At 43.3% G+C, this 15,121-nt stretch overlaps 1 protein-coding gene across 3 annotated transcripts in view; it reads left to right on the top strand.

Moving 5' to 3' along the window:
* LOC137089055 (guanylate-binding protein 2-like) overlaps positions 1-15,121 on the top strand; it is an 86,269-nt gene that overhangs the window by 6,366 nt on the left and 64,782 nt on the right. Inside the window, exon 1 of one of the 3 annotated variants that reach the window (XM_067452496.1) lies at positions 14,944-14,996. The exons of the other annotated variants lie outside the window; for them this stretch is intronic. The gene's annotated coding sequence lies outside the window, so the exon portion shown is untranslated. Of the gene's footprint in view, positions 1-14,943; positions 14,997-15,121 lie in introns of those variants that run through there. 3 annotated transcript variants of the gene reach the window in all.

Here is a 15,121-nt window from a genome sequence, read left to right as displayed (position 1 = left end):
ATTATCAGCCTATCATCCCAGTTGTGTTCACTATTTGGGTGTTTTTGGTGGCATTTAATTCTGTGCAATTAAATGGGATTTATCTGACTTTGAGGAGTTAGGTATTTCAGCCTATCATCCAAATTGTGTTGCTCCCGGGGAGCGTTCGAGATCGCCTCCTCTGTGGAGTCTTCTGGAAGTCGATGCTGCGATCCGCCGTCTACGACGCTCGGGCCACATTGGCTTCCAGCGAACGCATGCTGCTCTAGCCGCCTCTAGAAAGACTGCAGCTGGGCAGCAAACGCGTTCGCACACCGAAAATCCTCCCCGACTAAGCCCTGCTGGGTGGCCGCTTCAGGGGGTCGGGCAGGAGGCTCGGTGGGTACCAGAGACCAGCCTTGAGAGGCTGGTTCCCCTAGTAGAATATATCAGCGCATAGTTATTATGCTCCTGAATATATCTGTTGGGCCCTGTGTACCATGGGCAAAGGGTGCAGACTGCAGTTCAGTGTTCCACCACCGGGGTTCATCGGTGTGGCCTGGATAGTGGTGTGCCCAGCCCAGTGGCCTGCTGGCCAGCCCCCTCTCCAGAGGAGCGATCGAGGTCGCCTCCTCTGTGGAGTTTTCTGGAAGTCGATGCTGCGATCCGCCGTCTATGACGCTCGGGCCACATTGACTTCCTGCGAACACATGCTACTCTAGCCGCCTCTAGGGAGACCTCGGCTGGGCAGCGAACGTGTTCGCACACCGAAAATCCTCCCCGACTAAGCCCTGCCGGGTGGCCGCTTCAGGGGGTCGGGCAGGAGGTTTGGTGGGTACCAGAGACCAGCCTTGAGAGGCTGGTTCCCCTAGTAGAATATCTCGGCGCATGGTTATGCTCCCGAATATATCTGCTGGGGCCCTGTGTACCTTGGGCAAAGGGTAGAGACTGCAGTTCAGCGTTCCACCACCGGGGTTCATCGGTGTGGCCTGAATAGTGGTGTGCCCAGCCCAGTGGCAGGTAGGGAACAGGAAGTGTGCTCCCTGAGGGTAAAGGAGGCTATATTGTGTATCCCTCCGCCAGACAGGGAGTCCGGCTTTACGGTCGCTACCTCATGGTTCCCAAAGAGGATGGAAGAGTGCGTCTATTATTAAATCGGAGGTACTTGAACCGTTCTCTGAGGAGATTCAGGTTCAAGATGCTCATTATCCCATCGTGAGTCAGATCCAGTCCGAGGACTGGTTCGTCACGATGTATCTAAAGACGCATATTTCATATCTCCATCCTTCCTGCCCACAGGAGGCCTGAGGTTCGCTTTCGGGGGCGAGGCGTACCAATATCGGGTTCTTCCCTTCGGCCTCACTGTTAAGCACACCACTGTGAAGCACTTTCAGAGAGTGCTGGGGCACATGGCAGCAGCGTCCAACATGATACCGTTCGGCCTGCTACACGAGACCCCTCCAGTGGTGGTTGAAAACCAAGGGGTTTTCCCCCAGAGGGAATCCTTTTCGTATGATCAGGGTAACGCGCAGATGCCTTCATTCCCTAGTCATATGGAAGAAACCTTGGTTTCTGTCCCAGGGGCCAGTGTTGGGAGCGTCCTGTTGCCGGAAATCCGTTTCAACAGACGCCTCCCTCACTGGTTGGGGCGCGGTCATGGACGGCCGCTTTGCGAGGGGCCCATGGGAGGGCCGTCATTGCTCCTGGCACATAAATTGCCTGGAGATGATGGCGGTCTACAAAGCTCTCAGGAGCTTTTCTCCCGGACCTCCGCGGCCAACATGTCCTGGTGCGGACAGACAATACAGCTGTCGTAGCGTACCTCAATCGCCAGGGAGGGGTAAGATCGCGCCCTCTGTGCAGATTGGCGCATCTAATCCTCCTGTGGTCCCAGGGGAAACTGTTGTCCATCAGGGCAATGTATGTCCCGGGGGTTCAAAATCAGGGAGCAGACATCCTGTCGAGGCAGGGGCTGAGGCCCGGGGAGTGGCGGCTCCACCCCGAAGTGGTGGAGGCCATATGCGAGAGGTTCGGCCCAGTGGAAGTGGATCTGTTTGCGTCTCGAGAGACGTCCCACTGTCCACTGTGGTTCTCCCTCACGCATCCAGCCCCGTTGGGGTTGGATGCCATGGTGCAGACGTGGCCGAGGCTGCGTCTGCACGCATTTCCCCCGATTGCTCTGCTCCCGGGAGTCCTGGAGAGGGTCCGTCGGCAGGGGGTCAGTCTACTTCTGGTAGCACCCCGTTGGCCGACGCGAGTTTGGTTCTCAGATATCATAGCCCTGCTGGCAGGTCATCCATGGCAGATTCCTCTGAGGAGGGATCTCCTGTCTCAGGCGGCGGGGACGATATTCCACCCCCGGCCGGAGATTTGGAACCTTTGGGTCTGGCCCCTGAGGGGGCCAGGTACCTAGAGGCTGGCCTGTCGGCAGACGTGGTAGAGACCTTACTCAGTTCCAGGGCTCCGCCCACAAGGAGACTGTACAGCCTCAAGTGGAATGTGTTTTCCACTTGGTGTAGGGGGCGTGAGGTGGACCCAGTTAACTGCCCAGTGGCTTCAGTGCTGGAGTTCCTCCAAGATCGCTTCTCTGCGGGCCTAACCCCGTCCACACTCAAGGTGTACGTGGCTGCCATTGCGGCTTTCCACACTCCTCTGGGTGATGGGCCTCTGGGTAGGCACCAGTTGGTTGTACAGTTCCTCCGTGGGGCTCGGAGGATGAGGCCTGTGGCTCAGTCCAGAGTTCCAACCTGGGACCTGGCAGTGGTTCTCGAGGGGTTGGCTGAGGCCCCCTTCGAGCCACTGGAGTCAGCAGAACCGAAAAATCTGACCCTTAAGGTGGCTTTTCTACTCGCCATCTCCTCTCTAAGGAGAATGGGGGATCTCCAGGCCTTGGCAGTAACGCCGACTTGCCTGGAGTTTGCCCCGGGTGGAGTGAAGGCCATCTTACACCCTAGGCCGGGCTATGTGCCTAAGGTCCCATCGAGGGTGGTCAGGTCTTTGGTTCTGCAGGCATTTCATCCTCCGCCTCACGTGACGGCGGAAGAGGGGAGACTTCACCTACTCTGCCCGGTCAGGGCACTCAGGGTGTATCTGGCGAAGTCCGCACAGTGGAGGAGATCTCAACAATTGTTGGTGTGTTTTGGCTCACCCAAGAAGGGGTTGCCTGCGTCTACCCAGACAATCAGTAACTGGATTGTCCAGGCAATAACCAGGGCTTATCAGGTGCGCAGTTTGCCTTCACCTGTAGCCGTGAGGGCACATTCCACCAGAGGCATGGCCTCTTCGGTGGCCCTCCTTTCTGGGGTCCCCTTGCAGGATATCTGCGAGGCGGCGGGGTGGGCTACTCCACACACTTTTATCAGGTTCTATAGCCTGGATCTCCCTGCGACGCCTGGCGCGAGGGTGCTCCAACCCTAGTTGTGCCCGGTCTCCGGCTTCACACTAGGACAGGCGCTACCCTCGGTGTGGCCTAGTGGGTACTCGTTCCCCAAAGCGTTTCGACGCAGTGGGAAGTTCCCTCGATAAGGGAACGGCTCGGGTTATGTATATAACCCTTGTTCCCTGAGAGGGAACGAGCACTGCGTCGTACCGCCACACCTCGGCACGCCTGGAGCGCATGCTTCAGAGCAAAAAACTGCCGCCATTATGCGCCGGCCCCCCTTTTATACTTCCGGGTACGCCGTCACAATGACGTCATCACGCACGACCAATCGGATTGGACTAGTGTTTATTCAGGCTTCAGATTCGCTGATGCTTAGGGAGCATCCCCAAAGCGTTTCGACGCAGTGCTCGTTCCCTCTCAGGGAACAAGGGTTATATACATAACCCGAGCCGTTATTCTAGCATGATTTTTAGGTGATTACACTAGCAGAGTTTTGAGTATCCCCCAAATTCTTTGATATGCCATTTGCTGGTGTTTTATCCGGCAATTAAGTGTGGATGGTGTTGTCAAAGATAAGTCTCTGCAGTAGCTATAACAGCAAATAAGAGAGATAATTCTTTGAAATTTAACAGCCACTGAATTCTTAGTTTTGAAATATTTTATTTTGAAAAACATTAATCTGAATTTTTTTGCTCTGAATTCACCCCTTTGAAACGATTTTACTTCGGAAACCATTCAAATTTACCTCTCAACCTGAATTTCGATGATTATTTTTCAATGCTCACAAATTCAGATAGGCTTAAAAAAAATAATAAAAAAATTTAAATAAATAAATAAATAAATAAATAAATAAATAAATAAATAAATAAATAAAATCTACTTGAACAATTTCAGGTAAAATAGATTCAGGTTGATCAAATTTGATTGCTCAAATTCAGATCTCAAATTTCAAGTTAATATTTTTCAAAGAAAACATCAGTCTAATTCGACTACTCAAATTCAGATCGAAAAATTCAAGTTAAATATTCACATGGTTACATCAGAGGCTAAACACGGCAAGTCGGCGACCTGTCTGTCTTGATCCAAGAAGTCGATATTAAAGAAGAGGATATTAAACCTGTAAAGATGACTTCCAGGGAAAACGAAGGCTCTCCATTTAGTATGCTGTTTATGTACAATCGGACTCAGGGCTCGACAGAACAGAAGTATGTTGTTGCTAATTATGTTTGGAAGACACAAGCTGTGTCTCATTTCGTTACATTTCGAAGGCTGCGTCCTCCGGAGGACACATCCTGTGTACGATGGAGTATACAGACTGTGTCCTCAATCAGAATTAAACGAGACGTCCTTCGTAGGACTGGCCTGACGTGGTCATACTCAATTCTAGTCAGAATATGAACTGCCCGACCTAAACATTTTGTGGCAGGGCTAAGTTCGGCTAACATCCAGGCTATCGTAGGACACTCAGGCAGGAAGTATCACCTTGCTATGTCAACACGTTCAGCCTCTTTGCACTCTCACGCTAGCCTGACAAGCCAGACCCACATCAAGATGTTTGGTCTGGAAACTCACCATTGACAGGGCTCAATCCGAGGGGCGGGATAAACGGTTGTCTTTCAAACTCCCTCTGCACGGGATAGGATAGCGCTACAACCAACCAGAGCAACGAAGGTGAAACAGAGCTTGTTGATAGATTAAACATTCACCGTATCCGGTCGGCTAAACTCCGAACACATCTTCCCTTTTTAAGAATGACTTTAGGTCCGTTCTTTGTTGTTTTCTCAGAGAAAAGCTTAACTCCAAGTCTTCCAGAATTGCAGTCAAAGCTGATTCGAAAGACCGTTCGCCAGTTTCTGTGTTTACTAGAAGCACGCAAACGCAACTCGGCCGTCGTCATTATGGCCCCGCCCTCCGACTGTATACACGAGGTGATTGGCCCGTCCAGATTGTGAGGAATACAGCTCAGAAGGGTATTGAGAGTTCCTAGACGACACTTGCAGGCAAATTAAATTTGCTGCCGCTAGGGTGCGTCTTTTCTAGGCTACTCTCACGCCAGTTATATGAATGAAAATGATTTATAACTTGAAAATGACTATGAAATGTTTATTATCTTGTCAGCAATGTACTGTTCTAAACGTTTTAAAAAGCACTAAACAGTTGTAATCCTGTTTACCACAACTATCTGTTTGAGGTAATAGAGCTTAAAAATAAAAACAAAAACAAGCTCAAACTAATTACATTTAAACACCAAATCAACGCTTGCATGTATATCTGGCGGTGGTGCCATCTTTTCATATAATATTTTTAAAAAAGGACGGTTGTTAACGGTGACGCAAAGAATTGTAGGTTATCTCCAGCCGCAAAGAAAACACCTCATGCACACTCCGAATTCCTGTAAAAGAAGGGCGCAGAAGGTCGCATTTGGAGTGTCCTACTCACTTTTTTTTAAAATGCGATGGCTTTATGACGTATGCAGCCTTTAAATGCGACCTCCGGAGGACACAGCTTTCTGAAATGACACAGCTGGTTTGTGTAAGTCGTCTCGCTATGTAACATTAGGTAAGCACGGAATCCACTCACAAAATGGTTACTTCAGCGATTAGCATATGGCTTTGTATCAGTAGAAACCCTGGAGTATATTAGAATGATTGTTTTTTTCTCAGTCTAGACTGTCTTTTCTCAGTCTAGAAAGCACTAAATTAAAAAATAATTTCACATTTCTACTACATTAATGACCCAGTTTAAATACAGAATCATCTTCCCAGCGCTGAAGTACTCCTTTAACGTTACTGTATAGCAGAATACGGCTTAATTTGGCCATTTTTTTTGAATGAACAAATCAAAAGTAGGGCTGTACAATGAATCAAATCTCGATATGAACTAGTGTCTGTGAATACTAAAGCTCAAAGAGAGCATGTGACGCTCGTGGTGTTTTCAGCGTTTCACTGTATGTGTATGTAATGTATGAGGACATGATGTAGGCAGAGCTGCTATGAGAGTCACTTTTACGAGAATCTCACCAATTCTTTTGATAAAACGTAACTCGTCATTCATTTGTATCATATACCCAGAACTAATGTCTCTATGAAAACCTGTCAAAATAAAAGTTTGGTATCTCGAATAGCTATAGTGATGAAAGTATTTGAACACCCTGCTATTTTGCAAGTTCTCCCACTTGGAAATCATGGAGGGGTCTGAAATTGTTATCGTCTGTGCATGTCCACTGTGAGAGACATCTAAAAAAAAAATCCAGAAATCACAATATATGATTTTTTTTTTACTATTTATTTGTATGATACTGCTGTAAATAAGTATTTAAACACCTGAGAAAATCAATGTTAATATTTGGTACAGTAGCCTTTGTTTGTAATTAAAGAGGTCAAATTGCCTAAAATTTGTTAGACGCCCCCTAGCGGCAGCAAATCTAATCTGCCGCGTGTGGTCTAGCAACTTTCAATACCCTTCTGAGGTGGGAGGGGCTTAACATAATGACTGCCGAGTTGGGCTTGTGTGCTTCTAGTAAACACAGAAACTGGCGAACGGCGGTCTTTCGAATCAGCTTTGACCGCGGCTCTGGAATACTCAGAGTTCAGCTTTTCTCTGAGAAAAGAACAAAGAACGGCACTGAAGTCATTCTTAAGAAGGGAAGATGTGTTCTGAGTTTTGCCGACCGGATACAGCGAAAGTTTAATCTGTCAACTAGCTCCGCTTCACGTTGCTCTGGTTGGTTGTAGCACTATCCAATCGCATGCAGAGAGAGTTTGAAAGACAACCGTTTATTCCGCCCCTCGGATTGAGCCCTGCCAATGATGAGTTTCCAGACCAAACATCTTGATGTGGCTCTGGCTTGTCAGGCTAGAGGTCAAACGTTTCCTGTAGTTTTTCACCAGGTTTCTCCATCTGACGAATTACCTGATTCACATGTTCATCATGGGTTCTCTGCATGTCCCTGAATGCCTGCTCTTGTAACCGGTTCTGTTCCTATAGGCCTCTTTGCCGCTGCTCTGAGATCTCATTCTTTAATCTCTGCACTGTAAGAGAATCTGATCCCATATTCTGCGATATATTGGCGGAATATATATTGATATATTTACAACTAGACAATACACATACACAAGAGAAGTATATAGTAATGAAAGTGTGAGCTACTGCAGCTATAAGTGAATCACAAAATCAGTTTGTTTCTGTTCTCAGATTGAAGTCTTGTATAATATCAAAATTATTATAATTTACAGTACTAACCCTCAGAAGGAATGTTGATGCTGTTATTTCTTAGTTACCATGGCTGTCAAGCTCCAAAATAAAAACATTAATTAAAGTACAATTTACCATTTTCATATTTTGCATAACTTCAGTAATAGCACATGAGTCATGGGGTTTCAGGTTGGACAGGTCTGCTTTAATCTTTACAATTTCTAATTTTATGCTTCAAGGAAAATAAAGCAAACAAATTTAGAACAACCTGAAAGTTTTCATGTTTTAGTTTCATAACTGTTAGCTGTTATCTTATCTTTAATCTTTATCAGCATTAAAGGTGTTAAACAATAAAACAATAAAACACAAGCCAAAAACATGCATGTCCTGTATCAATTATTTGTGACCGTGTTCTTGCTCTGTACTCTTCAGCCAGCTGTGCGAGCATGTCTCTGTACTGTCGGTATCCTCCAGATTTCAGGTATAATCCGTCAGAAATGCCTTTTTCCAGTTTATCAAACACATCATGCAGAATATGGGATCAGATTCCCGCCAATGCGGTCACACATAAAAATAAAACCAAAAGTGTGAATCAAAATTCTAAAAACACGTACAAATATAACACACAAAACTGAAGAAAAAAAAACAATACAAAGTTAACCAGAATCACAAACAACGCGATCACAGAAATACAAATAATAAGCGTGAGTAAAACATTTAAACAAGTTTAAAATGATATTGTTCAAAACTGAATCATGACTTCAAAATGATCTGAATCGCACACAAAATCATGTTTTCTGCCCTTATTTTCATTTTTTTGTATGGCTGTGCTCTTTTCTCCTTTGCTCTTGTTTCTGTTTCCAAATGTTGCAGTTTGAGTTTCATGTATATCAGGAGCGGTTCTTAGCATCACCATTGGTCCACATTGGTCCACCATTGGTGGACTCAATCCACTTCTAGATTGACAGCTCATCCCGTAGCCAATGAATTGAAGAAGAAAGTTGAGGTCACCAAGCGACTCGCGCATGCCGCTCAGTTTACCAGCCGGCGCTGTTGACTTGAGCTACCAGTAGGCGATAATGCGCTCTCAATTTTTTTGCAATTGTACAAATCTGATACCTATCCTAAAAGTTTGGATGGAGGGTGGAATTTTTTTCTTTTCACCAAACGTAAAAACCAAAGTAAGAAATGCCAGGCGTGAATCAAGCAGTGTTTAAGGCCCTCTTCAAAAAACGGAGTTCATGCCAACTTTTAAAAGGCCGTTTTATCCATGTTTTCGCATCGGCCCGGTTGAAGTCTCTTCTTTCTGTATGCACTCCGAAAGTCTGAAGTCTTTTGCATTTTATGATGGATGAATCTCCAGTTGTAGCCTAATTGGTGATTGTCGTTTAAACCGAAATTGTGTAGCCTAAACCTTTCTTGATACACCGTTAAATTGATAAGTTTAATTATATCAAGTGTGAGAAAAGGCTATAAATTAATCTAGAAACATAACCTAGCCCCTTCTTTATGTGTACCGATGTGATGTAATGACGCAAAAATATGCTTGAATTTCCCACGGAAATCCACCAGTGAATTAAAAACAATTTATTTAATTGTTTTTATTTATTATAAAAAATAATTTATTTATTGTCATTGTTACAACGAGATTACATAAGTGCATCCATCGACAGTGCATTTTTCATAAAGTGCAAGAGATTAACAGTAACACGTCATAACATACCAGGTTGATTGACATAAAGTAAAAAAAAAAGTGTGTGTAATTATGTATACTGCAAAGTCCAGTTCTCAGCTATTGCAATTGGTGGATAGTGTGCATACTAAATTGATTTAGTTAGTGGAGGAGAGAGGGAAACAGTGTTCATTCAGCAGTCTGACTACCTGGGGGTAGAGGCTGTTTGCCATTCTGGTGGTCCTGGCTTGAAGAGACCTCCCTGATGGTAGCAGGCGGAAGCTGTTTGCTGGAGGGAACCTGTCTCTCATAATATTGTGTTAACTGTTGAAATCTCCGGGAGGACAGTCCCAATGATTTTGCCAGCAGTTTTCACCACCCTCTGAATCCTCTGTTCAGTTCAGTTGTAGTGCAGCTGGAAAACCAAACTAACAGCCCATAAGTCAGTACACTTTGGATTACACAGTTGTAAAAGTTTATCATGAGCCTCTGGAGCAGTTGCACTCTTTTAAGCTTTCTCAGGTTAAAGAGCCGCTGCTGGGCGTTCCCTAACGTTGAAGTGATGTTTCTGCCCCAGGACAGATCCTCTGAAACAGTCAGACCCAGGAATTTAAAATTGGTCACCCTCTCTACTTCCTCCCAAGTAATGATGATAGGTGAATGGCCAGGATGGTTTTGTTTGCGAAATTCAACTATTAGTTATTTTGTTCTTTAGTTCTTTTCCCGATATGCTGTCTCATTGTGGTTTTTTATCAGGCTGAGCACAGTTGTGTTGTCAGCAAATTTAATGATGTGATTCGTGTGGAAGGACGCAGAACAGTCATTTGTGTAAAGTGTGTAGAGAAGTGGACTGAGCACGTAGCCCTGAGGGAGACCAGTATTGATGTTTATGGAGTCTGAAACGTGCTCACATTTCTTCACAGATTGTGAGCGATTGGTTAAAAAGTCCATTATCCAGTTGCAAAGTGACTTGTTTAGTTCAATATTACACAATTTCAGCTGGAGTGTATTAGGCCGTATTGTATTAAAAAAGCTGAACTAAAGTCAATGAAAAGTTGCCGTGCCGTGCATAGGTGTTTTTGAGCTCCAGATGTTCCAACAGTATATTAAACACAATAGCAATGGTATCCTCTGTTAATCTGTTCTCTTTAAATGCAAATTGGTACTGGTCCAAAGCAGATGGTAGGGCCCTTTTTAGGTGTTTCATAACCAGCCACTTCAGGCAATTTGCCGGGAATGGTGTGAGTGCCACAGGCCTATAATCCTTCAGGCATGTGACATTGGCCTGATTAGGGACAGGAATAATTGTGGCTGCCTTAAAACATGCTGGTACCCAGGTCTTGGACAGTCCTTTAGTACCCGGCCCAGTACTCGGTTGATGGTATCCAGGCTCGGTTGATGGCATCTCACTTAATGGACGCACAACCATTTCTAGTGTTTAAAAAGAATGGTGAGAAAAAGGGAACAACATCCAGTATGTGGAAGTCCTGTGGGCGGAAATGCCTTGTTGATGCTAGAGGTCAGAGGAGAATGGGCCGACTGATTCAAGTTAATAGAAGAGCAAATTTGACTGAAATAACCACTCGTTACAACCGAGGTATGCAGCAAAGCATTTGTGAAGCCAAAACACGCACAATCTTGAGGCGGATGGGCTACAACAGCAGAAGACCCTGGGTACCACTCACATTAAAATGGCCCCCACAGTAACCAAATCTCAACCCAATAGAGTATCTTTGGGATGTGGTGGAACGGGAGCTTCGTGCCCTGGATGTGCATCCCACAAATCTCCATCAACTGCAAGATGCTATCCTATTTATAGGGGCCAACATTTCTAAAGAATGCTTTCAGCACCTTGTTGAATCAATGCCACGTACAATCTAAAAACGCCAATTAATAAAATGTTGGAAGAACAAAAAAATATATGTTGAATAATTTTCTTACCTGTGCTTAGTTAAGAAGACAATATTTTACACACAATATTTTACTACGGTAAATAGATTTTTGTTTGTGCTGTTAAAATGAGCTGTTAGAAACATTTGATAATAGCCTATATCAAAACAACATTTGTGAAATTAGATGTGGCCTAGCTATTTTCGATGGATACAGCACTTCTATTTACATAGGGCCAATTACATATTTATTATAAATATAGGTCTAGGGATGGGCATGATTAATCAACCATCGATAGTTGATAGTTTCTTGCGGGTCCGAGAACTATTGTGTGATTGGTCAGACATTTAAAGAAGGTGTGGTTAATGCGGAGAAACGCAGATGATCGGCACCTGCTTTTCTCGTGAAGTAGGCCTATGGAATGTACTGGCCAGAACGAACTTTGTTCTTATTCTTGACACCTCTGGAAACAAACAATTTTTTTTTGTTCTTGCAGAGTATGTTCCAAGCTTTAAGAATTTCGTTGATCACGTTAATTTGTTCTTGATTAATTGAATGCATTTTTTATTTTTATGCAGGTTGTAGTGTGAGTCTTGAAGCAATTAAATGAATTTCACTGTGTGGCAGCAATTACATTTTTTACCACCAGGGTGCAATATTTGACACTATATCGGTTATCAGTGATCTTCCATTTTGATTTCAAAAGAATACTCATGAAGAGCTAGGTCACGGCGTAGTGTGGCGTAGTGTGGCGTGGGACTGTTTTGATTTAAAAACCGAAATATTTTACTGCAAACATTATGATGCCGGGGCCACAAGTCAAATGATCTAACATTACCGCTTAAACAAAGTGCATCCGTCCCCATATGGTTAATGTTGGCTGCGGTGCATCCTGCTGGAAAAGTTAGCGCGGAGGTAACCTGTGCATACCGGCAATGTCAGTCCCCTCAGAGCGAGTGTTTTCGTGGCGTGTCCGTTTTTATCTCGGTTAACAGATTAGAGCTTGCACACTGCCTGTCTCAGAAGCCGTGCAGAGCCGCGCCGAGAACGCAATGCATGCTGGAGAACCTATGCCTATTTGTCATGTGACACGCATGTGAAAAGCGTTTCCAGGCAAACTAGAATATGTTTATGTGTCATTTTGACCAGAGGTGTCAAAAGTATTCGAATTCATTACTCCAGTGGTAGTGTAAGGCGTGGGGTTTAACTGTGCATGGACTGACATCAATAAAGACGATGGACTTCAAATCGCAACGGCTAATAACTTCTTTTACCAGGCAGCACCACACTTTCTTTCCCCACGCGGGCACCGCGCTCACTACACTCCCCCCCCCCCCCCCCCCAAGGACTCAACACCAAAATAAAAGTCCTTGATAGAGAATATAAATAATGTAAAATAAAACAAACAAAAATAACATACAATGGACATTAAACAAGCAGCTTCACAGTAGTATAGATACTAGGGTTTGAAAATACTTCTGTAGAAGTTGAAGAATCAACTCGAACTGGTTTCAAAACTACTTAAAGTATAAAAGTAAAAGAAATAAGGAAAAAAATGCCATTAAAGACAAAAGCTTAGGCCACACGCCCACACCACAGGGGGCTAGTCCATTACCCCACTTTCTCACAAAATATTTTTCTAAAGGCCGTAATGACTTTAATATATTACAATGTAAATGTTGAAAAATTTGGGATGCACTAGCTACCTATTTCAGCCGCATATATACCCATTGAAAATGAATGCATTTTAGTACGATGGAAATATACCATAGGCTATGTGTACTGCTGAGCATTAACATGTGTTTCCTGAAGCGGAAGATATGACTAGTTGCCTATAAGTAATGTAGGCTTCGGGACAATTTTCACCTCATACCCACTGTCAGCTAGCCTGACAAGCCAGACCCACATCAAGATGTTTGGTCTGGAAATTCACCATTGACAGGGCTCAATCCGAGGGGCGGGATAAACGGTTTGTCTTTAAAGCTCCCTCTGCACGCAATTGGATAGCGCTACAACCAACCAGAGCAACGAAGGTGAAGCAGCAGAGCTGGTTGATGATTAAACTTTCACTGTATCCTGTCGGAAAAACTCAGAACACATCTTCCCTTCTTAAGAATCACTTCAGGGCCATTCTTTGTTAGCCTAGAAATCTAGACGCACCCTAGTGGCAGCAAATTTAATCTGCCCGCAAGTGTCGTCTAGCAACTCTCAATACCCTTCTGAGCTGTATTCCCCTAACTCTTGCCGGACCAATCACATTGTGTATAGAGTCGGTGGGCGGGGCCATAATGACGATGGCCGAGTTGTGTTTGCGTGCTTCTAGTAAACACAGAAACAGGCGAACGGCTGCGGTCTTTCGAATCAGCTTTGACCGCGATTCTGGAAGACTTGGAGTTAAGCTTTTCTCTGAGAAACTCACGTAAATGATTATTAGGAACACCATAAAAAAAGTTTAACATTAACATTATATATATACACACACACACACTCACTTAAAGGATTATTAGGAACACCATACTATATGTTTGACCCCCTTTTGCCTTCATAACATCCTTAATTCTACGTGGCATTGATTCAACAAGGTGTTGAAAGCTGTTGGCCTATATGTATATATATATATATATATATATATATATATATATATATATATATATATATATATATATATAAAAAAATTGTGTGTGTGTTAAAAAAAATGTAACATTAACCATTGGCTAATCTCAATAGAGCCGTGCCTTTTCGCCATCTACGCTATAGTGGCGGTTTTACATAGCTGTTTGTCTTCCTTTTCGTTTCGGTATTTACAACTCTGCTTATGGTACTTTCAAGCGCCTGATCTGTATTTTGAAATACAAAAATGTTCTGTTATTGCCATGATGTTTGTAGCCTACATGATTATTTGTTCAGCAATATAAAAATAAAATAAAAATCTTGGTTTATGAGTTTTCTAGAATACAACGATTTTTATTACACAGAAATTCGGAATAAAATTAAGTAATGTATTCACTACTCTAGCTAGTGCTTTTTTCATTATTGTAGGCCTATACTTTCTATCTGTACCGTTGCAAATGGTGGTGCCAAGTGTGCGACCGCACATGGCCTTGCACCTCACCGGGGCCTCGTTCATACAATCATTCATACAACGATTTTTATTAAAGTTTTGTTTCAAAATGGATGAGAAAAATATAGCGCCTTTAAAATTTTTGCAAACTGTCAATAAAAATTGTGCGTCTGTCAAACAAATAAAATTTTGCTTACACCAGGGTTAACATTATCACCTGTGAGAAAAGTATGCTATACTTCAACCTTTCAACGTTAATCTGATCAACAACCGTTTGGGTTTGGCCACTGTATAAGGTTTCCCAGAAATCACCTGTTTAATATAATCTCAGCTGTAAATCCATATCGGAGGATACTGAAACACAAACGTCGTTGTTGTATGGCAAGCCGTTTAGACTTTTATTAATTCCCAGAATATGGATTCTTGATATCAAGAATTAGCATTTGAGCTAGTGAAAATTGAATTGTTGCTATCAACAATAAACATGTTTACGAGTAGCAATTCAACTGTTGATATCAAGAACATACATTTGCACTAGTAACCACGTAAATTATTAGAATTTCAACAAGTAAGAAATCAATTGGCTTACAGATATCAATAATTTTAGTTTTTACGAGTGGGAATATAATTCATGATATAACGAATTAGCAGTTTAACTAATGAAAATATAATTGTGGATATAGCCTTAAGAATTCAAATCCTGGGAATGAATAAAAGTTAAAAGTTAAAATAAAAGTTTCAGTTCAGTGCGCTGTGAGAAGTATCGCGGAGGGAAGAGAGCTTCAGTATCTTCTATATCGTCAAACAGTAGTCAAGACACGTTATACATTGAGGATCATGTAAGTTAACTTTATTTAGTTATTTGGTATTTATTAAAAAATACATAAAAAAATATAATTGGAAACTACTATGTAAAAGTTCAGAGCAAACATTTTATTAGGATAGCATTAATATGTTTCTATAC

The sequence above is a fragment of the Pseudorasbora parva genome, chromosome 9 (genome assembly GCF_024679245.1).
Source record: "Pseudorasbora parva isolate DD20220531a chromosome 9, ASM2467924v1, whole genome shotgun sequence".
NCBI classification, from domain to species: Eukaryota; Metazoa; Chordata; class Actinopteri; order Cypriniformes; family Gobionidae; genus Pseudorasbora; species Pseudorasbora parva.
Note: the sequence above shows the minus strand (reverse complement) of the source record. Positions and strands in the feature narration are given on the sequence as shown.